Source organism: Eptesicus fuscus, chromosome 14 (genome assembly GCF_027574615.1).
Source record: "Eptesicus fuscus isolate TK198812 chromosome 14, DD_ASM_mEF_20220401, whole genome shotgun sequence".
NCBI classification, from domain to species: domain Eukaryota; kingdom Metazoa; phylum Chordata; class Mammalia; order Chiroptera; family Vespertilionidae; genus Eptesicus; species Eptesicus fuscus.
The window spans coordinates 32735136-32760321 of NC_072486.1; the positions used below are offsets into that span (position 1 = coordinate 32735136).

General features: G+C 40.0%; 1 protein-coding gene across 1 annotated transcript in view; it reads left to right on the forward strand.

Annotated features, from left to right (window-relative positions):
* Positions 1 to 5456: 5456 nt before the first annotated feature.
* The window catches only part of SEMA3D (semaphorin 3D), a 195192-nt gene continuing 175462 nt past the window's right edge, over positions 5457 to 25186 (forward strand). Inside the window, exon 1 of the mRNA XM_008149524.3 lies at positions 5457 to 5814. The gene's annotated coding sequence lies outside the window, so the exon portion shown is untranslated. The remainder of the gene's footprint in view (positions 5815 to 25186) is intronic.

Consider the following 25186-nt stretch of genomic DNA (forward strand, 5'->3'; position numbering starts at 1 on the left):
TTTCTCATGATCAGCAGAGGTCATTGTCTACTAAACCCATCTCATCGCCACTTCGCTCTTTCAGGAAAACATGGTCATTTTTTGTGTGGTATCATAAAATTAATTATATCTGCAAATCATAGAATCTAATATATTTATTATATCCTCATTTCGAGTAAAGTAGGGGGAAAGAAGAGAAAAATATGCACAGTATGAAAACCAATATTCCCTTAACTGCGTTATTACATATATATTAATGGAAAAATAAGCATCACCCACAGTTAAAGAAATAGTAGAGATACAAATACAGTAGGAAAGGAAATCATGAATTTTCTCCTATTTGTAGAAACGGATGGTTTAAGTCTGTCCAAAACAAACCTCACTAGTTAGGAAAGAAATTCTATCTAATGCATTTCTTTGGAAGGTATTTTTATGTATCTGTAAGAATCTGTGGGGTATTTTGGATAATCTCCCCCTGTTTTCAGGGATACTGATTTCACTGTGGCTAAGCAGCTGCTTATGACCTTGAACAAAGGAGAGGTCTTGGAATGCCTTCCTGCTGTCTGCGGGACCTGCTCTCTCCAGTTAACTACACAAAGGAATAGCTGAATTCCACTTGGAATATAGGTATGTTTGAGTTTCAGGAAATAATAGAGTACTGTTGATTAGTTGTGAACTAGAACAAATAAGCCACAAGAGGGCATAGTATTTTTCTTGGTTTCATCACCCTTATACAAATAAGGTTTGCATCCATTAGTATCACAGGAATCCCTCCCCCTTCCCCACTTTCTTAGAAGAATCCACTGTATCTACAGTGTGCTCTCAGGGTGGAGTGCTTTTGGTATGTGGTATTAAGAAAAGCAAACTTAAAAATGGTATTTTTTTTCTTATATGATGCATAGGAAAGTTGTTTGTTTTTCCTTAAAGTACTTCCTTGGGGATTGTTTATTGATATAAGAACTTTTTTTTTTTTTTTAAAGAGCCATTTATTTAATTTTAAACTCCCCATTCTGCAATAGCTATGTGGACTCCTATATCAGGAACAGAAAGCCTTTCCAACCTCAAGTGAATGTTCATAAGACAAGGAAGTTTTCTTTTCTGAGGTCTCAGGACTTGGGCCAGAGGGGTTGGGTTGTGTTTTTATTTTTATTTTGAAGTACATTCCTGCTGAATTTAATTATTCACCACACCCCAACCCAGCTAAGTAAATATAACCTTAAGATTCTGGCTTGGAAAGGTTTAGAAAAATAGCTGATTTTTTTTTTTTTTCTTTTCCCCAAGAAAAGGTTCTATAGCTGGGTGCTGCATGTAGGAGTACATTGAGGCAGGAGTCAGAGGGAGCTGGGTGATCATATTCTTGGCCTTGGTGTCCTTACGTATAACATGAGGGCTAGAAGGTTCGGAGGCTTCTCCTAGTTCTGAACGTTTATGGTTATTTATGATGTTATAAAAGTTTAAAACTCAAAGATATCAAGTAAAGTTCTGACAGTTTTACATTTCACTTAACTAGCCATAAACTATTTTCTGTCTTTATCTGATGATAAGAAACAGAGATACATTTACTTCTGAGAGTTCTATATACGTGTAATTAATATTGAAATAAAAACAAAAGTCAGATGTGCTTTTTCATCACTAAAAATGATCTAATGATCTTAATATGTAACTACCTAATGATACAGTGATGAGAGGATTGCCATGATCAAATGAAACAGATGGAAAAAATACCTTGTTTCTTAGGGGGGAATGCCTGATAAAAGATTAGGTAAGTTGCTTTTACCTCATGCCATCACTTTTTCCAATCAGACATAAAGTAAATCTCAGTTTTCTCATATGAGTATAACACTTATCTGTCAGTATTGATATGTTAATAGGTGGGAACACATTCATAAAGAGTATTTATTATAAGGCAGGGAGGTTTTATATATGACCAAGGTATGACTAATTTTACAGATGGGAACACTAAATGGCTTGGGTTTTAGCTCCATTTCCTTGTGTGTGTGCATAGAACTTTGCAATCTCTTTTACTGACCCATTTTTTCCCCCTTTAAATCAACCAAACGTCCATTTGTTTTGTGAATAGAAGTCTGTACAGAGAGAAGTTGGACTCCAGATTCTGTTGAAAGAGAACTACAGGCTAGTACCTTCTGTAGAAAGTACAGACAAATCCTCTGAGATTTTGCTAGATTTAAATTCTGGACCCAGTAATTATCTTTCTTCTGTTTGCAGGGTGGAGGTAGCTATATGTGGAATTAAAGAAGCCTAGAATATACCCATTCTACCCATTCTACTCTTACCTATCCCTGCTGCCTTCCCCTCTAACTCCCAACATAGATTGATTCTTTTTGTTTGTTTGCTTGTTTGTTTTGTTAATCCTCGCCTGAGGATATTTTTCCATTGATTTTTAGAGAGAGTGGAATTGAGGGGGAGAGACCGAGAGAGAAACATCAATGTGAGAGAGACACATTAATCGGTTGCTTCCCCCATGTACCCCAAGTAGTGCTAGGGATGGAGCCTGCAACCGAGTTACATGCCCTTGACCAGAATCAAACCCTTCAATCCTCAGGCTGACACTCTATCCACTGAGCCAAACCGGGTAGGGCTAGATTGATTCTTGAAATTCTACAATTCAAACTTAGTATTTGGCTTACTTCAGTATTAAAATGGAATGCTTTGAAAAAATGTGTATTTCACCTTATCTACCACATATCTATTACCATACAGTAAGAATAACTTGCTCATATTCTATCTGTGAGTCCTAAAGGAGATGGGTGAGAGGTGGTATGTCACAGAGGAAGCCTGGACCTCAAGACACATTTACTTCTTCAACCATTATTCCAAGCACCTAGAAAGCACTTTGATTTATTTTTCCTTTCTTTCTTGCCTTTCCCCCCCCTCCCCTCAGATTAAAACAGCATAGCAGCATTAAGTAGTCCTGATGATATACATACCTCTTTCAATATAATTAAGGATCATTTGTTGAATCTTGAATAGTCAACCTTGGAGAGAAACTAAACTGTATGACCTACCTTACATTTTAACAAAACTTACTTTAAAACAGACTTTTCTCACCGGATGTTATTGCAAGGACTCAGATAGGATATTAGCTCTACAGAAGAGATTACCAATTGCTTTTGGTGACAATCTTAAATGCTTAGAAGGGGTGGTAAAACCATGCAGGTGGGATCCAGGATAGGTAATACAAAAGCAGAAATAAATTGTGACTGATTTCTACCATCATATCCACTGTTTTCATTAACTCATTTAATCCTCTAATACTTCTTAACACCTATTGTATTCAAGACACTCCCTGTATTCAAAAAGTACCCTGAGGACTGCAAAGCCATGGCCACAGCTGAGGCCATTCATCACAACTCTGGGCTGTGCCTTGCATTCTGCCTGCTGCGTGCCCAGAGTAATTAAAAGGATGGGAAGCACAGAACGCAGTTTCCAGATGTTTTCTTCTCATGGTGTGTTCAGGATGCCTAAGGAAAGACGGTCTTAATGTGAAGTCAGGGTACTTCAAGCTAAACCAGTTCAATACAAATTCATAGCAATGTTTTAGGGGCAGGGAAAACAAAGACACAAAATATCCCATGCTCTTGTGTGAGATGCAGACACATGCATGACTCTATGATATAATATGAAAAGGGCTTATAATAGTAGTGAAATCAGAGTGCTTTGGGGAAACAGGAGGGAGTGAGTAATTCTGTAGGGGCCTTGTGAAAAAGATTAAAATAGTAGCAAAAGGGAGATATCATTTGGTTTGAGTATATTAAGCTAGAATTTAGACAGGAGGGGAAGAGGGGAAATCCAGAGTTAACCACACTTCTAGTTAAATATGATTTTCTGGCCAATAAGTTGACACATATATTAGAAAATTTAAAAGTAGAGCTTTCTAAAAAATAAAAACAACAGCGTATGAACCCACCATGTGCAAAACCCTAAGCAATGCTATGAGAGACAAAGGAGATAGTCTGTCCTCACCATGAACTTGAAATTTCAATCCAGGGGCAAAGGCGTTTATAAAAAATATATAAAAAATATAGAAAAGGCAACAAACACACCAACATGAGTGGCATAACTTAGAATGTAAAGCATTCAGAACAAACGCTGCTAGAGATTGAAACAGTCTATAGAAACTTCACTTCTTCTGTATGCAAAGAGGGATATTATGGGGTTGGCTGGTTGACAGTCAAAAGCAAGGTTATAGACATGGGGCAGCATGAGACACAGGAAAGAACCTTGGTCAGAGTTAGGCCACTTGAGTCCCTTCTAAGCCTGGCTCAGCCACCAGCCATCTGTAACTTAAAGTGACCCCTTGTGTTTCTGTGGCCCAAAGCCCTCTGCCGCTGAGGGGGAGGCTGAATGAAGAGTCTCCTCCCCCTTTTCAGTTCTTCCATTGTTGCCATTGTCTGCTCACTACCCCCAAACCAGAACAGCCCTTGTCACTGCCAAGGGAGCTCGGGGCCCATACAAGCTGTGCTCTTAAATCAAACTGACAAAGGCAGGGTCCCATGGTTGTTGTTGTCCCGTTGTCCCCCTACCCCTTCCCTGCCCCCCACCCCCCAGCTCTACCCCAAGTCAGCTTCACGTTGGGACTAGTAAGTGCAAGGTATGTGACAATAGACCTGGCTCTAAGCACAGAAGGATTCACAATGCAGTTAGCAAGGCCCAGGCTTGAGGACTCATCACTTGCACAGGCCCTTTCCATCTCCTCGAGGGGGCAGCCCAACGATAAACACGGTCATAGGTTATTGCACAATTTGTAGGATTAAACTATTTCTGCATCATTTTTCTTAAAGTGGCTCCCACCTCCAGACCGTGTAAGTTCCAGGCTCCTGAAACTGTGGACCCACCCCTGGTCCCCCTATACTTCCAACTTTCCTATTTCATGCCGAAGGTGTGTACAAATCTACAAAGGACACCTCCTAACACAGGAATAGGTGACGCATCTCTGTTGGCCTGGTGTGAGGTCAAGGGGAAGAAGACCTACATCTTGGTGTTGGTTTCGTCTCGGTCTTTCCTGGATGCCAGCCCCTTCATGGGGGGTTGATCTCTGTGGCTCACCCTCCCTGCCTGCTCTTTCAAGGCCAGGGACAGTGGACCAGGTTTTACATGCAGGGACACAGGTACTCTTGGTGAGGCTTAGAATTTAAAGGGCAACCTCTGTCCTCTTCCTCAGGAGGTCCTTGGAGACTTTATGGTATAGAATGAGTCAGGCCGGAGCGCGGGCTCCGGATGTCAGAGGTTGCTTTACAGAGTGGCCGGTCCTGAAAAACACCCCTCAGCGAGGCCAGAGCTCCATTGACTAAGCGCTGCTGACAGCCTGCGTGCGGGCTGGGATCGGACTTCTGCTGCTGGGGAGGACCAGCGTGCGCGGAGGGAGGGAGGGGGGAGGGTGAGGGCTGGGGGAGGAGATCGGAAGGGGAGAGGTAATCCCCGGCGTTTGAGCATCCCCTTTTTAGAAAGACTGAGTCTCTCCCAGGACAGCTGCTGCGGTCACACCACAAACTTAAAAGCCGTCCTCCGGCTCGGAGCGTGCCTTTCCTCGCCACCCCAGCTTCCCCCAAGTCCCAGCTGGTGCCTGGCTCCAGGCCGGTGCGGGCGCGTTGCTCGGGGCCAGCAGCGCCCCCTGCCTCCCGGCGCGTCCTCTGCGGCCGCAGCCTCCGCGCTCCGCCAGGGCCGCCCGCGGCTCCGCGGCTCAGCCAGGGCAGCCGCTCTGAGGAGCTCGCGCCGGGCCCGGGTCGCGCCTCCCACGCCCGCACCCCGCATCCCTTCCCTCCGTCCCTGGAGGGGCGTCCGCCGAAGAGAGAGGGCTAGAGGCGTCCGCGGCAGGTAAGGCCGGTTTTCGGGTCACCTGCTACTCTAATGGGAGGGCTCGCCAGGGATCGCGGGGTCCAACAGGGGTGACTTTATTTGGGGGTGGCTGTGGGTCCGAAGTGAGGATGCGGAGTGGCCGGGAGAGGAGGAACTGTCCTGGGACAGGAAAAGCGCTCGGAGCGGACAGGGAGCGGGTGCGCGGAGAACGGACGGACGGCGAGTCGGTGCGCTGTGCTCGCTGCGCGGCGCCGGGGACAGCGTGGCAGCGGGGCGCGTCCCGTCTCCCCCGCCGCCGGGGCCACAGCCTCCTCGCCCAGAGTTTGCATCGGCGGCGGCCAGCACCCGGCAAAGTTTTCCTCTCCAGATGCGCCCGGAAACTTCGCGCCTCCTCCCTGGCTCCCTCGCCCCCCTCCCAGGCCAGGAGCGCGTTGGAACGTGCCCGGTGGTCCCCGCCGGCTGCAGGTTCTTTAGGAGACGCCTTGGTGGGGACCGTCTGGGGAGGACGGGACCGCGGGCATCGGAGCCTCGCTCCCTCCTTTTCCCATTGGGCTGGGGGAGGGGGTGGGAGACCGTGGTGATTGTTTTTGTGGTGGCGCTTTGGGGGAGGGATGGAGATGCCTTTTCCCCTGCGTCTGAATCGCGATGCTCCGTCGGAAGGAAGCCTGCACCCTTCGGGACCCCGAGGGGGAAATCGGAGTCGGAGCCCAGCCTCAGAGCTGGCTGGCTGGGAAATGGGGTTGCCGGGGAACGCACTTGTGCTGGAGCGCGACAGCCCTTGGGGAACCCTCGGCTGGGCTCGCTCTTGAAAGGTCCGGAGTTGACTCCGGCTGGGAATGTAACCCGGCGAATGGTCCCCTCTCCTCCGGGTGTTTCCTCCCCGCCCGCCCCGAGGTGACGCGTTAGGGGGCTGCCCTGGCCGCGCCGGGGCCAGTTCCAACACTGGCCGCTTCGCCTTCCTTCTTGACTCCGGTTCAGCCTCGCGCGCGGAAGGCTCAGCTTGGGTCCCAGCGCGCGGAGGGGACCTGATAGGAGGAGGAGACGCCCAGCTCTTGCCGGTAGGCTGGAGTCTAGGGGACTTGGACAGGAGCTGCACCCCAACAGGCTGAGGCCACCGAGACCCCGGATCTCCTGTTACAGAGATCGGAGTTGAATGGGTGAACTTTTGGCCACTTAGGCCCGTAAATAGAAGCAAGTGTCCCTAGGAGGACTCCTCTTTCTCCAGCAAACCCCTCCCATTTTTCTTAGCTACTCACTGCTCTTTGCAGAAGCACAAGAAGAGAGCAGGAGTGGAGGGATTGAAAGCATCCAGTTTAGCAGGAAAGGGGTGTGTGTGTGTGTGTGTGTGTGTGTGTGTGTGTGTGTGTGTGTGTGTGTGTGTGTTTCAGGGGACTGTGGGGGAGGCAGAGAGGATGGGACCCTCCTGGGTCTGGTGCTGCTATTGTGTAACCTTGGCAACCGCCAGGACAAGAGCGGTCACAGCCTTCCGGGTTCCGCACGTGGAAAGAAAAATGTGAAGGGTGGGGAAGGGAGAGAGCCACATGTCATCACTCCGGTGATGCCTTGCTTCTCTCGTGGCTCCTAGGCCAGACAGCCAGGAGGATGAGTAGGAAGGGCAGGGTTTGGAAGGGAGCGGCCCCAGGAGGGAGTCGTTTTAACTGTGTCCAGCCTTGGAATCCTTGAGGCTCATCCCAGCAGCTATAGCTGGCCAGAGGAGCCATCGCTGACAGACTGCAACGTGATGGTCCAGGTCAGGGAGATGAGAAAAGACCTTGGTCCTTGGAAGAGAAAGGCCAGGAAATACCGGAAGGTGATGTGGGAAGAGATAAGAATAGGGTCAAGAGGTAACGGAGAGACAATAAAACGGTTCTGATCTGAACTGGCAACACTGCAAATGGAATTTGCCCATTTATGAAATGGAAAATTAGTGGAGAAGCAAAGGGACATTTATCAAACACATGGTATCCAGGTGCCTTGTCCATTATCACGATTATTATTACTACCAATACTACAGAAAATGTCATTTTTTTTAAAGATGAAAAGTAGAGACACGGGGTTAAAAATGGGTGGTGTCCCATTTTGGCTTTTTGAATCTTAAAGAATCATAATTCTCAAAAATGGTGTTGAAGGTTAGGGACTAGACAAAGCAACTATTCTCATTTTAGAAATAAGAATAATGAGAAATAAAGGTGTTCATTGATGTGTCCAAATATAAGCTGAGGGGCTGAGCTGAGTCTTGAATTGTTTTACCTGGATGTGGGTCACCTTCAGGCATCTTTCCATAACCCCACTTAAAGGAAGAGCCTTTCTAAGGGCAGTTTGCCTCTGCATCTCTGTATTATAATTTATAAGGAAAGAACATTCAAGTAATGGAATCCATGGTTGAGAATGTGTAGAGGCCACATCAAGTCTACAGGCTGAGAATCATATGTACCTGATATTAATAATCTATATTCACCTAGATCTTATTGTAGCTTATATGAATTATTAGTGACTTTAATAATGTTAACAAAGGATAAATTAAAAAATATGAATTTTGTCAAATAGTAACCCATGCCCCTGTTGAGAAAATTTCTGAGATTAATGAAATTTTCCTTAGTCTTCTTATTGCCTTCATGACCTGAATATCTAAAACCTTGCTTCATATTTCAGCACCACCGGTTCAACTCTGTTAAGAATCTGTTGCCAATTCACTTGGGAGGAGTGATGATTTGACTTCTGTTACCTTCCTGCTGACTTTCTGGGAGAGGGAGAGGTTAAGGGAAAATGTCTAGCAATGCAAAATGTTTTGGAATTATCAGAGAACTATAACCAACACAACAGAAACTAAAAGTAAAAGGTAGAGAAATAATTATATGGCGTTCCTTTTGCCTTCTTACAGAATTGCCTTTGTAGTTACGTCTTAGTTGATGAATTTGCATTATGTTTGTGCATGGGAAAAATGTACAAAGAAAAACTGAAATTTTAATCTATTTCTTTTATGTGTGGGCAAGGGTGGAAATGGGAATTATTTTTGGTATCAGGGAAGGTCTAGAATATAAGCAGTTACAAAGGCAGAGGAAGTACATGCAGTGTTTACAGTGACAGGCTAACAAATCAACTACATGTTTAAACTTGAGTCATTGAGCTGAATTATTCTGAATACTGAAAAATATATTGTTTTGGGTTGGAGTTAAGTTAAGATAGGAAGTTTCCTGGTGCCTTTTCTTATTCTTCATAATATATTCTTATTCTATTACATGGACATTTGGTAACTATCAAAAGGTTATCACAGACTTTGAAGAGTCCCTGAAGATGGCTCTGGAACTGGCAGGTATTTCTGCAGCCTGGTGTTTGTGTACTGCTTAAACAAAATTACTGGGTTGTCACCTACATTTTTATGAAGCAGTTGGAATATTAACCCCATAGTCGCAAGGGAAAACATTCCGGTTGGTGCTGGTTGAATGAATATTAGTATATCTTCTAGTTGTTATAGCTTCATTATTTTGTGGGAAAAATGTGACTGAATTTTACTGTTCTGTGTGGGAATTATAATGTTTTGATGACACATGTTCCGTGGGAAGCATTCTTGCCAATTAATGAATGATTTATTTCATAAATAAGAGTAACCATAGCTCTATTTTGAAAAATTATTATTCTTTCCATAAGTACATGGAGTTATATAGATTACTCAAGTAAAATAACAAGTATTTCAACACTCAATAACATATTCCTTGAAAGAGAAAATAAATATTCACATTTGTAAAATAAACAGTAATAACAGTAATAATAATGATTGATCATGGGCAAAATTTGTTAATCACATTCTTTTTCACTTCATAAACTAGTTTAAAAAATATTACCTTATTCCAGGAAACCTTGTCCCAAATCCCTTTTTATTTTTATATCTTCATTATGCCTGTCAAGCTAATATTCTAATTTTTCAATCTTTTTTTTTTTTTACTCTTTTTGCTGCTTATGATCTCTCATTAGATCATAAGAACTTTGAAGGAAGAAATTTGTCTTCTCTTTTTATATCTTCAGGTTATTACAGTGCTAAATATATTCTGGATACCTAACATATGTTGACGTCTAGTAATATAAGCAGTTAATAGAATGATTTTGAATCTATTGCCTATAGAAAATCAGATTAAAGACCTTTGGTGTTATATTTTACTTTCTCTGAGGTTTTAGGAAGGATGATTTTCTCTTATATCTGAGTTTTACCCTTTCACAGAGAAAAGTGGTGTGATGCTGAGTATTTTTAACATTCTGTAAAATGCTATTTCATTTTTAATTTCTTGTATTTTTCAAGTACCTAATTGACAAATGAGAATCTGTATCATCAATGTCCATGTTTGTTGACCTTAACTAAATAATACCTACTCAAATAATAATTAGAAGGAAGGATATAGCTAAAGCAAAATTCTTTATAAACTGAAACATGCTGATAAGCATGGAACACCTTTTAAATTATTACAAAACTTAAGTAATAATGAGTTATACTTAAATTATTAGACACGTATAAAGACAAATTATTAAAAAACTGATAGTTAAGTGCTATAAAAAGCTGGAATATAACATGAAGTGTACTGTTCATACTTAGATTTGAAATTATTTGATGACTTCCAGTCTATCTTACTCAATATTTGACCCTTTATCTCTATGTTAATAATATTTAATAATTTCTAAAGTCATGAATCAGGATATCATTAACCAGCTTGCTAATCTTCCACTGGTAAATTTAGACAGTTTGTTCATTCTTTTGCAAAGTTCAGTAAACTATAAATACTACCCTTACATAGAAATGTATAAAATAAACTGAGAATTAAGTGACCACAGTTTGTAGAATGATCTTTGTCTTTCTGAATCTGAATCTATCATCCCCTTAAAAATGTGGTATCTTCTGCTTTAGACATTAGGACTTACTTTATGTCCCTTGGTTTTTCAATAGGGCAGTTAACATAATTTCAACATGTTAAAACTGTTGTGTTAATAGTGTGTCCTCTTAGTGAGTTTTACTAGCAAATCACAGGAAAAATGGAATATTTGCTATATTTTTCTAACTAAATAGAATTAAGCATCATTAACTGGGACTACTACGACTGAGAACAAAATCAATCAAATAAGCAAAAAAGTCTAAATTGTTGATCATCTTAAGAGAAATACAGTACTATTGCTTTCTTGGAAAATAAGCAACGTGGTATAGGTATATAAAGATTACATTATTAATCTACCATCAGATAAATGTTCAATTTATTTTTCCTATATTAATTATTCACTTGACTAGGTTTTCTACTTAGCCAATATCTTACATATCTTAAAGAGCTTTTAAGAATTATGATGCCATATTTATTCCATAAATGAGCCTGTATGACTCATACCTAATAATAGGTACATTTATTATCACTGCCTAAAAACAATGTCCAGAAAAAAAAAGTACCCTCCTAATTTGCTTAAATAGGCCAAGGGAAGTCTTTTTGTCACATCTTATATTGAGAGCTGGGCCCATGCCTAGTGATGTAATAATTTCAGATTATGTCTAAATAATCTGGTTTTTCTTTGATGAATGTATACACAAGGTGTTAGGCTTTCACTCCTTCTTTTTGTGTTTTTTAATCTTTATTATAAAGATCAGTCCTTATAGGTGAAATTCAGGCATTCTGGGATGTTGGTATTTGTTGGTGGTGCTTTTAGATAAATATTTTCTCTTCATATCTGAAGTGATATTTCTATGAAAGAAAGAAGTGTTTCCTAAGGTGAAAATGAATACTACTCATATTTAGAGGAATACTTTCAATTTTCAAATGTAACACTTCATTTCAAAGGTAAATATTTGTCATATTCAGAATTCTCAATTTATTTATAATATTTAATACTGGGTCAATGGAAGTTCATATTAATGTGATTTTTCTTATTGAAACAGGGTATGTATTTTTAATAGATCTTTTGTTATTATAGTATTGATTTTCATTACAGATATAGTTTATGATCATCATTGAAAAACTAGAAAATGCTGATAAGCATAAAGTCTTTATTTTAAAAATGAATTTTATATGTGACACTTTGTGCCTAGATCTTCATTTCTAATACCAAATTAGGGATTCTTGGAGAAATGGCTGACTGTAGGACTGGGGTAGGAACTATACAAGGTGAGCCTGGATCATCTTGCAGTGCCAAAAAATTAATGTCCAGAAAACACACACACACCACCACCACCACCATCAACCACCACCACCACCATCACCACATCCACACACTGATAGAGGTATGTCAGAGAGACATAGGAACTGACTGAAAGAACTCCCTGGCCAAAGCTGGAAGAATTTGAACAAAAAATAAAGTAGTACTGATTATGACCCAAAGTATAAAATAAATATTCATGAGACCATGATAAGATAAATAAATGATGGAATATATTAATAAACGGGGAAGAAGAGACAAATCTCCCATGCAGTAGAATTTAAAGTAATATATAACTACGCTGTCCTCAAAGAAGAGGAACATAATGGCTACTTTGATGTGTCAGATGAGCATGGTCACTTCTTCCAAAAAGTCCAGGAAAGAGGAGGAAAGAGTACTTTACAATGAACAAGCCTGGGAAGCACTATCTCAGCCAGATGGGCAAGGTCAACATCAACAGTTGTAAAGCATGCTGATAGTATGTGCCCTTGATAGGATGGGATGAAAACAGCATTTTACCTCTGCAATCTTTCTCATAAAAACCCATAACCAGAATCACTAGAGAAAAGCATCACACAAATGTCAATAGAGGGGCAGTCTACAATATACTTAACCATTATTCCTCAAACCTGTCAAGATCATCAAAACCAAGGAAAGTCTGAGGTACCACCAAAGGTAAGAGGAAGCCAAAGAAACACAACTAAAAGTAATGTGGTATCCTGGATGGAATCCATGGAAGGAAAAAGACCATTAGTTAAACACTAAGGAATCAGAACAAACTATGAACTATAGTTAATAATCTAATCTAATAATAGACAAATATGCAAATTGACCATACCTCCGACACACCCACAAGCCACGCCCATAAGCCACGCCCACCATCCAATCAGAGCAAGTATGCAAATTAACCCAAACCAAGATGGCTACAGCCACAGAGAGCAAGGTTTCCTAGGTAACAGAGGAAGCCAAGCTTTCTGCCAACCATTGCAGGCCTAAGCCTCCACTCAAGCTACAAAGTTTCAATTATAGAAGGTAAACAAATTCAAACAAATGGCAGCAGAGTGGAGCTTGAGAGAGCAAGCCAGGGTTGCTGCCGGCAACAGGGGAAGCAAAGCTTTCCACACACCCTGGCCAGGCCCACCCGCTTAAGGCAACAAAGTTTCAATTATAACCCCAACACAAATGGCTTCGGGCCTCGGAGGGAGCCCCAGGCTTGGCTCTGCTCCAGGCTACAAAGTTTCAATTGTAGAAGGAAAATAAATTCCAGATACCAGGGCCTCCGCTTGCGTTGTCAGGGGGCATGGCCGGCCTGCAAACCACCACAGGCCCCTCGCTCAGGCCGCCCCACACCCCCAGGGTACTCCACCCTGATCAGGGACACCCTTCAGGGCAAACCAGCTGGCCCCCACCCCTGTACCAGGCCTCTATCCTATCTAATAAAAGAGTAATATGCAGATTGATCATCACCACAACACACAATATAGCTGCCCCCATGTGGTCAAAGATCCTGCCCCCATGTGGACACAGGATGGCCACCACAAGATGGCCAGCAGGAGAGGGCAGTTGGGAGGCACCTGGCCTGCAAGGGAGGGCAGTTGAGAGGGACCAAGCCTGCAAGGGAGGGCAGTTGGAGGTGATCAACCCTGCAGGAGAGGGTAGTTAGGGGTGACCAGGCCGGCAGAGGAGGGAAGTTGGGGGCAAACAGGCTGGCAGCAGAGTGGTTAGGGGGTGATCAGGCTGGCAGACAGAAGCGGTTAGGGGCAATCAGGAAGGCAGACAGGCAAGCAATTGGGAGCCAGCAGTCCTGGATTGTGAGAGGGATGTCCGACTGCCCGTTTAGGCCCGATCTCTGGGATCGGGCCTAAACGGGCAGTCGGACATCCCTTGAGGGGTCTCAGATTGGAGAGGGTACAGGCTGAGCTGAGGGACAACCCCCCTCCGTGCACGAATTTCGTGCACCAGGCCTCTAGTGTATTAATATTGGCTCATGAGTGATAACAAATGTCCATAGTAATATAAGATCCTATATAATAAAAGCCTAATAGGCAAATTGTCCCCTCAAACGGGAGTTTGACTAGGAGTTCGACCAGGGGGCGGGTCTGGCCAGCCAACTGCCCATGGCCCCACCCCCCGCCCGGCCCGGCCCTGGCCGGCAGCAGTGGCAGGCTGCCAGAGGAAGGGAGGCCCCGGCCGGCAGGGACTGCTAGGGACCCTCCCCATGCAGAATTTCGTGCACTGGGCCTCTAGTGTAAAAATAATAGGGGAATATTTGTGTGTATAGGGGAACTCTCTGTAATATTTTCTCAATGTTTTTATAATTCTAACACTGTTCTGAACAAATAAAGTATATGTTTAAAAGTGAGATTGCAAAACATATTGATTAACCATGGTTAAACATTTTATAAAAGGGAATATTTCTCTGGTCAACAAGGTTAATGTCATTCAATTAAATGCTTACTTTATTCCCCTAGTTCAAGGTACTACTAGTCTGCCACTTTTATACTGTTAATGCAAAATATAATAATTATAAACTCATATTTTTAATGAACTATTCTCATAATTACTTATTTTTCTAAATAAAATGTATTATTTGGCCCTGGCCAGTGTGGCTCAGTTGGTTGAGCATCGTCCTGTGAATGAGAAGTCTCTGGTTCAATCCCCAGTGGGGGCACATGCCCTGGTTTGGGGCTGGATCCCTGGTGGGGGGCGTGTAGAAGGCAGCCAATTGATGTTTCTCATTGATGTTCCTCTCTCTCTCCCTCACCCTACCTCTCTCACTAACATATTTTAAAATGTATTATTTGGATTACTAAAAATTTCCAGATCACCATTATTATAGGTTCTTGTGCAAAGAAAGCTATGTATTAGTCATGTCCTATAAATCAATATTCAATATTAAAAGAGAAGGCAAACTTTTTTTCCGACTTCTTTCTTTGCTATTTTATTGATATTGCCAAGATCTATCATCAGTGCCAGATGTCTTCAGGTATAGATGATGATTACGTTTCCAAAATTCTTGCCAAAATGGCTCCATGACTCTTTATTCTCTTTGAACCTCAAGGAATCCACTATGTTAAGTATGTTAAAGATTATTTCCTATGAAATGTTATATGTATAATAAACATATAACTGCTACATTGAAAATTAAAAGTGTACCTATTTGTCCTCTATCTCCCCCAAAATTTCTAGAAGCTGAGATTAATGTATGTCCCAGCCAATGTAGGGTGGGTAGGAAGTAAGGGTGCCATTTCCCTTTCCACCTATTATATATGTTTTCTCAACGCTTTCAGTCACTCTCCACAGACACTTTCTCTCTCGGTGTGTATACACATATGTATATAAATCACATGCTATTCCTTCTCTTTCTTGTCTCAAATTGTAGCAACATTGTTTTAAAAATTCGTGGTTTACTCTCTTTTAGTAAGCTCTTCTTACAATTGGACCAAAAGTCTTGTAATTTTACTATTTTTATCTAAGTTTTCATACTTGTTGTCTTACTTTTTGTTACCTCCTATTTATAATTATTTAACAATTACCAGATTCTATACTCTACAGTTAATTACAGTTTCTGCTGAATTTGTGATTTACTGTGGCAATTGTTGAGAAATTTAGGCATGCTTTAAAAAAAAATGTTGTTTGTTTTGTTTTTAGTTTGTATGAGTCATGGAATAAAACATTTCAAGGACTTGTTCGGGAAAAGTTATGGAACCTGATCCCAGAATGTGTGACTAAAATACTTTTTTTTTTTTCTTTTTTTTTTTTGGTGATATCCCACCAAATTTCCTGAAAAAATGAAAATGTCTGAAAAAGACTCTAATCAACAAGATTAATATGCTCTGGACTCTCACTGGAATCTTAGGTTCAGGATTTTCTTTTTGTTACACAAAATGATTTAACAACTTTTTTTGAATAAAAGAGATAGTGACTACAGTAACTTAACCTAATTAAAAAGAGGAATGAAAAAATAGAATATTCTGACCAAAAACTTTTAAAGTGTATACTTAGATTTTATAACAAAGATAGGTACCATTTACACTTTTGCATTTTTTACTTCCTCTTAATAAATTTTTAAGTACCAGTTTTCTTGTTTTATTTCCTATCAATATGTTTTTAGGTAATTGATGGCTAGTGAAATCATAATTATAACTAGAGGGCTATTTTAAAAAATGTCTTTGTTAATGAAAATCATCATCTCAAATTTTACCAATTTTGAGGTTTAACTTCCCACATTAGAGGACAAATTCTTTAAATAGTAGAGCAATTGTGTACTTACTAATTTTATCCTTGACATATCTTCTCATTGAAAATTCATTCTTTTGGCCACATTAGCTCCTGTCTTATATTTTCATATAGTAACCTAATTAGTATGTTAAAAATTGCTCCTGAGCAGGTTGGTAGAGGTGAAGTAGCCAGACTATTCTGTCTGCAAAGTATTTGCATGATGAAATGGTGGCAGATGAGTCATTTGTAATTTTATAATGGGAAGTTAATTCAAGTCAAGATAATCTTATCAACTTTTGAAGTTAAGACTTTTATCACCTGTGAAGCAGCTGTTCAAAAGCATTTCTACTGGATATACAGATGAGAGAATAACATTTCCCTCTGTTTGGCTTGATTCACATTTCATAGAGCCATGGGGATTGTTGTCTTAGACTACACTGAGATGAGGTTTGGCAGAGAATGTTCATTGTTCAGGTTTTAAAAAGGGCAAGTTTTTGGCAGCAATAACTTGCATGGAGAAGGAATGCTGTGCTTACACATGTGGGCTCAATAAACCCTTCAGAAAGCTCGGGCTAAGATCCTACGGAAGTCTCCCTCCACCTCCCCTGTCTCTGGATGTTGACTGTTGAGAACTCTTCTTTTGTGGTGTCACTATCGCATAGGCCTGTTCATATTCCGGAAATGATAGTTTTGATTCATCTTGCAAAAGTTATGAGTGCAGTGAGTAATCATTTCATATCCTGTGCACTTTCACTGGAGATGTATTTAAAATAACAATTGCATTCCGATCTACTTTCTGCTGGTGTGTATCAGTCATACAGCCATCACCTGCATGACAGCCAACAATCACCCCTTTTATATCTTTGTCACTCTTGGTTCGTTCTAATCATCAGAAATAAACATTTAGAGGTTCCCCCTTTTCTTATACACACAGAGTTGAAAAGTGTTTTTGTAAGTCTGGTAAATTGCTCAAATCAATGATAAAAGGACAAACCAGTGTCAACCACATGGGCCAACAATCTCTGTGTCTTTCCTCCTGGCACACTGGCTGCGCTGATTTCTCCTTTCATTTGGAATAATTTTGTCTTTCATTGCCACCACCTTTCCTGACCCCCAAATGATGCCCACTCTGCATGCCAACCTCACACATGTTCACTAAATCTTGCTTTGAAAAGTGCTTTTCACTCAAATTCTATCCACCTGTCCTTAATATCTTTTACAGTCCCTAATAACTGTTATTATTTTTCTTCTAGCATCACAAGACTTAAGTTTCTGAAATGGTTACCTCCACATCTTTCTCCATATTCTTATTGCATATGACACACTCTTGTAATAATTAATATGCATGTTCTAGTGCTTTAATTGAAATTAATCCATTCGGAGTCCATTGCCTCTGTTTTTTCCTCTTGTGACTACTTTGGATATGTAATTCATCACAGGTTTATTTCACACATATATTCCTCATCATAAAGGTTATTTCACACACATTCATATTATTCTTGATGCCCTTCTATCTCTAATTCCCTTTTTATCCTTTATTTTATTCAAGAGGTACTTACAGAGTGCTGCTATGTACTAGGCACTCAAAGTCTCTGATGAAATACAGATGAAAAAACATGGTTGCTATCCTGAAGTAGACAATTATAAAAGAATTCATTATCATCAATGCTCAAGTTAATCTCTTTGTGATATTAAATGTAAACACAAGGTCTTATTTATAACCTTGGTCTTTTCTCTCTCCAGCATTTCCTTTAAGTATGTCATCTCTTTCCTAACTCTGCTTGTATGTATGTGGAGATGATGCCCAGAGTATTATCTCCAACCCCAACTTCTCTCTCAGGTCCCATTTATCTTATCACAACATTATACCGGTGGATTAGACCTTATTGCTCAATACTCTATCAGTGGTTCCCAATGTGGGGCACCCCCCCCCCACAGGGGGGCAGTTTGATTTTAAGGGGGACAATTCGAGAATGAGTTATTAACAGTGACTTTTTTGCATTTCTTATGGTTCTAGGGGCCTCATATACAGTATATACATATATATTATGACATATTTATGCATTTCAGTTCTCTATTATGTTTTGAAACTTTATTTGCTATTTTTTCATATCACTTCATATTCTTTTTTTAAACAATTTCTTCCTCAGTACTTCAACTCTCCTTTCGTTCTTTTATTTTTTCCCTTTCATGGATGCCGTGTTCTCTGGAAGCTTGTTTAGACCAAGTTAATGGCCTTTTAGGCTTCCTCCACATGGGTAGGAGTTCACTTTTTGAATAATAAGGATTATATGGTATGGGGGGGGGGCATCAGGATTTGAGAGATGCTTTGGTGGCGCATGGCCAAAAATAGGTTGGGAACCACTGCTCTGTATGGAGGTCACTCTGGTAACTGAAAGTCTCAGAGTCTTATTCAATTTGTGTAACTTGAAACTGGGGCTTTAAAGTGCGGGAGGGAACATGGTGTAATGCTAAGACCATGTGAGCAGACAGCCAGCCCAGGTTCAGCTCCTGCCTCTGTCACCTCTTAGCTATGTGATTCAGACAAATTACTTAACCTTTCTGCATGTTTCCCATCAGATTACTGGGGGTTCATGCAAGTCCTAGCCTCACAGGATTATTGTGAGGAATACGTGGTTAATATAGTAAAGTCAAACGCTGTATGGCACGTTATAGCATCTATGTATCATTTCTTTATCCTCACATAGATTAGGCATATTGCACCTAGATCAGATTCTCATGCTATCTATGCACTGTTCTACGGCCTTCTGGTTTTTTATATGCTGAGTTCCGTTCACCTCATGCAGAGAACAGTCCTTTGGTGACCTCCCTCAAGTATATTCCTGGAGAAGAGAATGCCATTTTAGAATTGACCATGACCACCTCTTTCTTTTGCATACAAGTGTGTTTCAAGAGACATAATTTGGGAAACACTGCAACAGACCATGATATACAGGGATGTGAGGGAGAATCCAGGGTAAAGGAGCCCTTCATTGCTAGTTATCATAGAAGCAGTATCTAGTTATAGGAGCTAAATATCAAGTAATACAATTCTTAGGAGCCACATCTAAATTTCCAGCCTTATTTCTTGGCATCCCAAGGTTCTTTAGCTATCTACTACTGGATTTGCAACACTGCATGTGTCCTTGCTGAGGTGCCCCATCCACAAATAAGCAGTACAGATTTGTTCAACAGCTTCCTCCACACACACTTATTTTTTTTAACCTGATGAATAGATATTTTTTTAACCCTTCACCATGGGCCTGCTGTCATTTTGATCCTCTTGTCTATAGCTTACTTCCACTGTTTGGACACTGTCTTGTCCCTATAACTCTCCTAACCAGGTATTGTTCTTGACATCTCTCATTTAATGCTCTATTCTTTGGTTTCAGAAGACTCTGTTGTAATCCTCTTTACAAGAAAATCTAGAGAAACAAATGACCTAATTCACTGTCCACCACTTGAGGACATGGAGATACGCCCAGTGACTTGACTTTTTCTAGACAATTTACAAGTGCTGACCTTTTCCTACGGGAGCTCTTTAGCTGCTAAGAGAACCAAGATTCCTTACTCCCTAAATTTGGGACTTCAGGGGACCTTGCAGAAACTTTCCCTACAGAACGTGTGGAATCAAGTTGGCTAAAGGAAGCGAAGCCCTCATCTGTCAAGGACATTTAAGAAGAGCGCAGAGAGAAATGAGTAACTCCTGCTTCTAGGTGTGAGCAATCTAATATGCAAAGAGCATCTTTGTTCCTTGCCACCTCATCTGCTTGGCAGTTCTCTAGACTTTAACTAGCTAATAGAAGCAGCAAGTATGTTAATCAATGATATTTTCCAGAAATTGAACTTAAAGGTCATTTTAGCTTCTGAGCAAGTGGAAGTGAAACTGAATAATGTTCTAGTTATTTAATGGGAAAATACTTTACTAATGCCTTTCTTGGTATTGTTTCAGATTAGTCTATTCCCATAATTGTTACTTTTGCATGTGACTATTCATCAATATACCTTATATTACTCATGATTTGTTATGTATATAACCTAAATTAATTATATACTTTATACCTATCTTATATTAATAAAATTTATATAAAACCCTATTTCTATTTTATAGAAGGTGAAATGTGTTCAATAAGATTTACTTGAAATATTTTCTAAATAATCAAAAAGCCTATCACTCTACAATATGCATTCTAGGAATATTAAATATTTTCTTACGGTTCATTTTGACTTTAGCTTATCTTCATTCAAAAGAATGTTAAGAACAAAAAAATACATTGTGAAAGTAGCAGACAACGTGTTAGTGTTCAGAAAATAATATTCCTAAAGTTCAATTTTACAATCTAAATCCAGGGTGTCCCAAAAAATATATACATACTTTTTTTTCTGATAGCTCAATTGATGTTACTTTCTTTTCAGATTTAATCCATTGGAATTAATAATTATTTAAAGTGTGTATACATTTTTGGGACACCCTATATGTTGAATTTGTGCATTCTCCAATACAGAATTTTGGAATTTTCTTCAACATGGTGTATTTTGTTAAAACTTTAACAGAACTAGTAAGGTTTTTGTTTGCTTATTTGTTTTGTTTTATTCCAGCCTTGGAAATAATCAGGGTGTAAGCCTGATAAACTGTTAGTCTCAGGATGTCTATTTGGAAATACTTCTAATTAAGAAATAGTAATTAGTAAAATCATTTTTATCTTCTTTGTCTCATAGACTCATAATATTTCAGAATTAAAAAATAAAAAACACCTGAGAGGATGTCTGGTCCTATTGTTTTTTTTTTTTTATTTTACAGAGACAGTTGTGGATGAAGTAATGTGAATTCTCTTTCTTTCTCTTTACCCCTCTCTGTTCTTCCTTTCTTCCCTATTTCCTTCCTTAAACATGAAAGAACATCTATATTTTAAGATGGGTGCTGACTGTTTGGAGAGGAATGGCCCCGCACTTGAGTAATTCATAACCCCTGTTTATAAGACACTACTTGTAGTGTGTGTGGAGGCACACAACTGAATAAACACAAAGCTGAGATTATAATTGAAGTCTCTTTCCTCCTGGAAGGACAGACATCCTACTTCTTATTGCCGTAGGCCCCAACAAGAAAGATTCATTTGATGGGATCCTGGAGAAAGAATTTATCCGCTGGGATGAACTTGCCATGGTCAACGAAGGGCTCACATTTTATAAATAATAAGAGCCTAGCAGCCATTTCTGACAGGGACTCCTATATTCTGAATACCAGGAAGGGCCTCAGACTGAACTCTCAGCTTCCTGCACTGTGCCCTATTTGCTTATGCTGTCTGGGTCAAACACTACAGGCAAGTCCTGGTTTCCTCTTTCTACCAATGGACTGAGGCTTCCCCTGTACAATGAGAACTGCACAGTTTGGATACGTCATTTACATAAAACTGAACTAATTGATAATCTGCGTGGGAACTTTTGCTATCGCAATACAAGAGGGCCTCTCCTTTGAGTCCATGGAACACAGTTTACCTGAATTTGTGTCTCCCAGGCTGTGGTTCCTTTTTGTTCAAAGATGCTTTTTATTTTTTATTATAGTTGAAAATTAATTTTGGTTTACACTGATGTTGACAGGTTTTTTAGAAAATAAATCTAATGTGTCCTACTGGAATTGTTGAGTCAGACCCAGGTAAGGTGACAACTACTAGTGACATAATGATGACTATTTCTGAAAGACCAAATTAACTATTTGTATCAGATAACCAACTTGACTATGGGGTGAGCATGGCAAGTACAAGAAAGCAGGAGTGAAGCAAGAAAACAAAAGAGAGAGAATTCCTTTGTCTTTGGAAATTTTATTAATTTATTTCAGAGAGAAAGGGAGAGGGAGAGAGAGAGAGAAACATCAATGATGAGAATCATTGATTGGCTGCCTCCTGCACACCCCACACTGGGAATGGAGCCCACAACCTGGGCATATGCCCTGACCAGGAATTAAACCATGACCTCCTGGTTCATAGGTCAATGCTCAACCACTGAGCCACCCCAGCTAGGCTTGGGGATTTTAACTAGGAGCATCACCAAGTAAGCCTTCAGGATTTTCTGCTCTTGCAGTGGCTCTGCCCCGCTAGACAATTGTCTTTGTTTTCAGGTCAGACTGACAGACAAGCACCTCATCTATGTCACCAGGACTTCACTGAGCATGTACCCATCTTCTCTTTTCTCCCAGTGATCTGCAGGGAATGGCCCGGGATTCCCTGTGGGGAGTGTGAAACTGTAGCTTCCTGGGGAGGCTGTCCAGTTGGCCATGCTTATAATGTCTGGCCTTCCCTTTGCTTTCTTCCTATTTTAATATTAGCTAGTTAGTTACTATGGTAACACTGGGGCAATAGAGGAAAATCCTATAGTCTTGAGTAAAATAGTTTTTATAATAATAGTAAATGACATGAAAGCACAAAAGGAATCAACTCTCCTCTCCCACTCATCCCTTGAAATTGCCTGTTTTCTAGTCTGTGTTCTCCATTATAATGTAAGCTTTATGAAGGCTGGAATATGTCTATCCTGATCGCCATGCTATCACCCCTGCACTAATAACTACATGGTAGATGATCAGTAATAACTATTAAATGAATGGGTGATTCCTAAATAAAATGAATGTGTCTGTGAAGAGCCTTTGTGATACTATCACTGGTTTAGGACATTCAGGAAGGTTCTTCCAATCTGGCAGCTGTGAAATCTTTGATTTGCTTTCTCTTTCTTATTTGAGTTTATCATCTGACTTAGGTTGTTATCTATTGATTTTAGGATGACTTTATCATTCAAGAAACCTAAACCAGAGAAAGACTGAAGGCAATTGCCCTCATGCACATTCTGTAATTCATTTGTAAAGAGAGACTTTTGGTAGTAACTCAGTTACTCAAAATAAATAAAAAATAATAAAACGAGATCATACTCGAACTCTGATGAAAGTTGTTAAGATACATTTGCTGTTAATCATTCCTTGTACACTTTGATATGCATAGTTTTTGGAAAGAATGAAGCTCTCTTGGGATTGGTGCACAATTGCACCTCTGCCCCCTCAAAATGCTAAGTAATGGATAAATTATATGGGCAGAGATGGGTCCTTTTTCCACATTTTTTTTTAACAACTCTGGTTCAAAACGCTGTCAGGTCATTCAATTATAGTGTGGACTTCAATCCAAAATAAATATTCACATAAAAAATATTCATGTTAACAAGTATACAATGCGCTTTTCGTTTGTTGTTTATAGTTCTTTGTTTACAGAAGGTATAGACTCATCTAAAATGTTGCCACTTTGCATTCATCATCTGGGTGTGAACAAAAAGAGATAACAATGCCACTCATGCATTCTTGATGTGATCACTTCTATAACAGAAACCAAAAGAAACATTTCCCAATGTATTTATCATAATTCTACCAGGAAGCAGATGTGCACTCTCATTTTTATCTTACTCATATATTTATTTATTGCATTACATCTTTCAATTGTGGATATTTTCCTGCAGAGGGAAATTCCATCCTTCCTGGAATAATAATTCCCGAAGTTTTATATGTATTTTTTTAAACTGGTGAGTTGATGTAAAAATACACTCTTCCTTCTTATGTGTATTGGTCTTTTGATTCTATCTCTATATAGGTAGAGCTTAGGTGCTTATAACTCTTACTGAGGTTATTTATGGGGTATCATAAAAACAAATCTAGTGAATTTTGGGGGGGGGGAGAATCATATTCCTATTAAACTCTAAACAAATGGATCTCTGACAAGAGTATTAGATTAATAGAAAATTATATCATATAAAGGTGATATTTGTAATAACTCAACCCCCTGTCATTCTAGCTTTTTCATTATTTTTTTTTCATTCTTGCTGAAATGATTTATGTCTCTATCAGAACATCTCCACCCTTGACTTCCTTCCATATTTCCAGAGACTCTTGGCTTCACGTCTCCATGTATCCAGCCTAATAAAATTTTTAGCCTATTATAACATCTCATATGCTGATGCTTTGATATAGTTGATACAGTTTCTTACACAATGATGCCTAATCCAGCTTGAGCTCTATTGTCTCCATGTGGGTTTCTATTCACCTGTGTCTAATGAAATACCTGCTGGTTCACTAGCCACCCTAGCTGGTGGATATTTCTTTAGGGCCAATTCATTTCTGATGGTTTCACAACACCATTCAGCCATCTTTTGACAAATTTGATAATTAATAATCATATTTGCCACACCTATATGCTGTCATTCAAACAATGGCATGATGCATTTCTTTGGCCATAGTCTGTTATACCATCTAGTACAAAACCTCTAACTCATGTTTCCTTATCTAACTTTATATCTTCCTGGCATTGAAACACAAAATGTGTAAAATAAAACAGGGATTTAAAACATTTTCTTTTCTTTACTGTGCTCCTTAACCTCTTTTCTTTGTTTCTATTATCACTGTCCAACTAGTAATCTGAATTTTATACAACAGTTACCTCTAATACAATGTAGACCATGTGTTTTAGTCTTAGTCATTTTGGGTTCTCATTTATTGGCTAGTTAGCTTTGGGCATCTTATGATATCACTATATTTTAGTTTCCACATTTGTAAAATGGAGTAATAAGAATATTTAATAGGTTACTGTGGGGGTTCAATAAGTCAATATGGGTTCACAACTTAGAACGATGTCTGTACCTTAGTTATCCCTAGATAAATGTTAGCTGCTATTATTATCACTTTCCTGTGCTATTTCCAGTTAGTTCAGCATTTTTTTTTTTTTTTAATTTCTTTATTGATTAAGGTGTCACATATTTGTCCTCATCCCCCCATTCCCATCCCACCCCTCTCCCCACGCATGCCCCAATCCCCTGTTGAACTTAACCGTTGGATAGGCTTATATGCATGCATACAGGTCCTTTGGTTGAACTCTCCCCCTCCCCCCACCCTCCCCCCCTACCCTCCCCTATCCTCCCTCTGAGGCCCGATAGTCCGATCGATGCCTCCTTGCTTCTGGTTCTGTTCTTGTTCCTCAGTCTA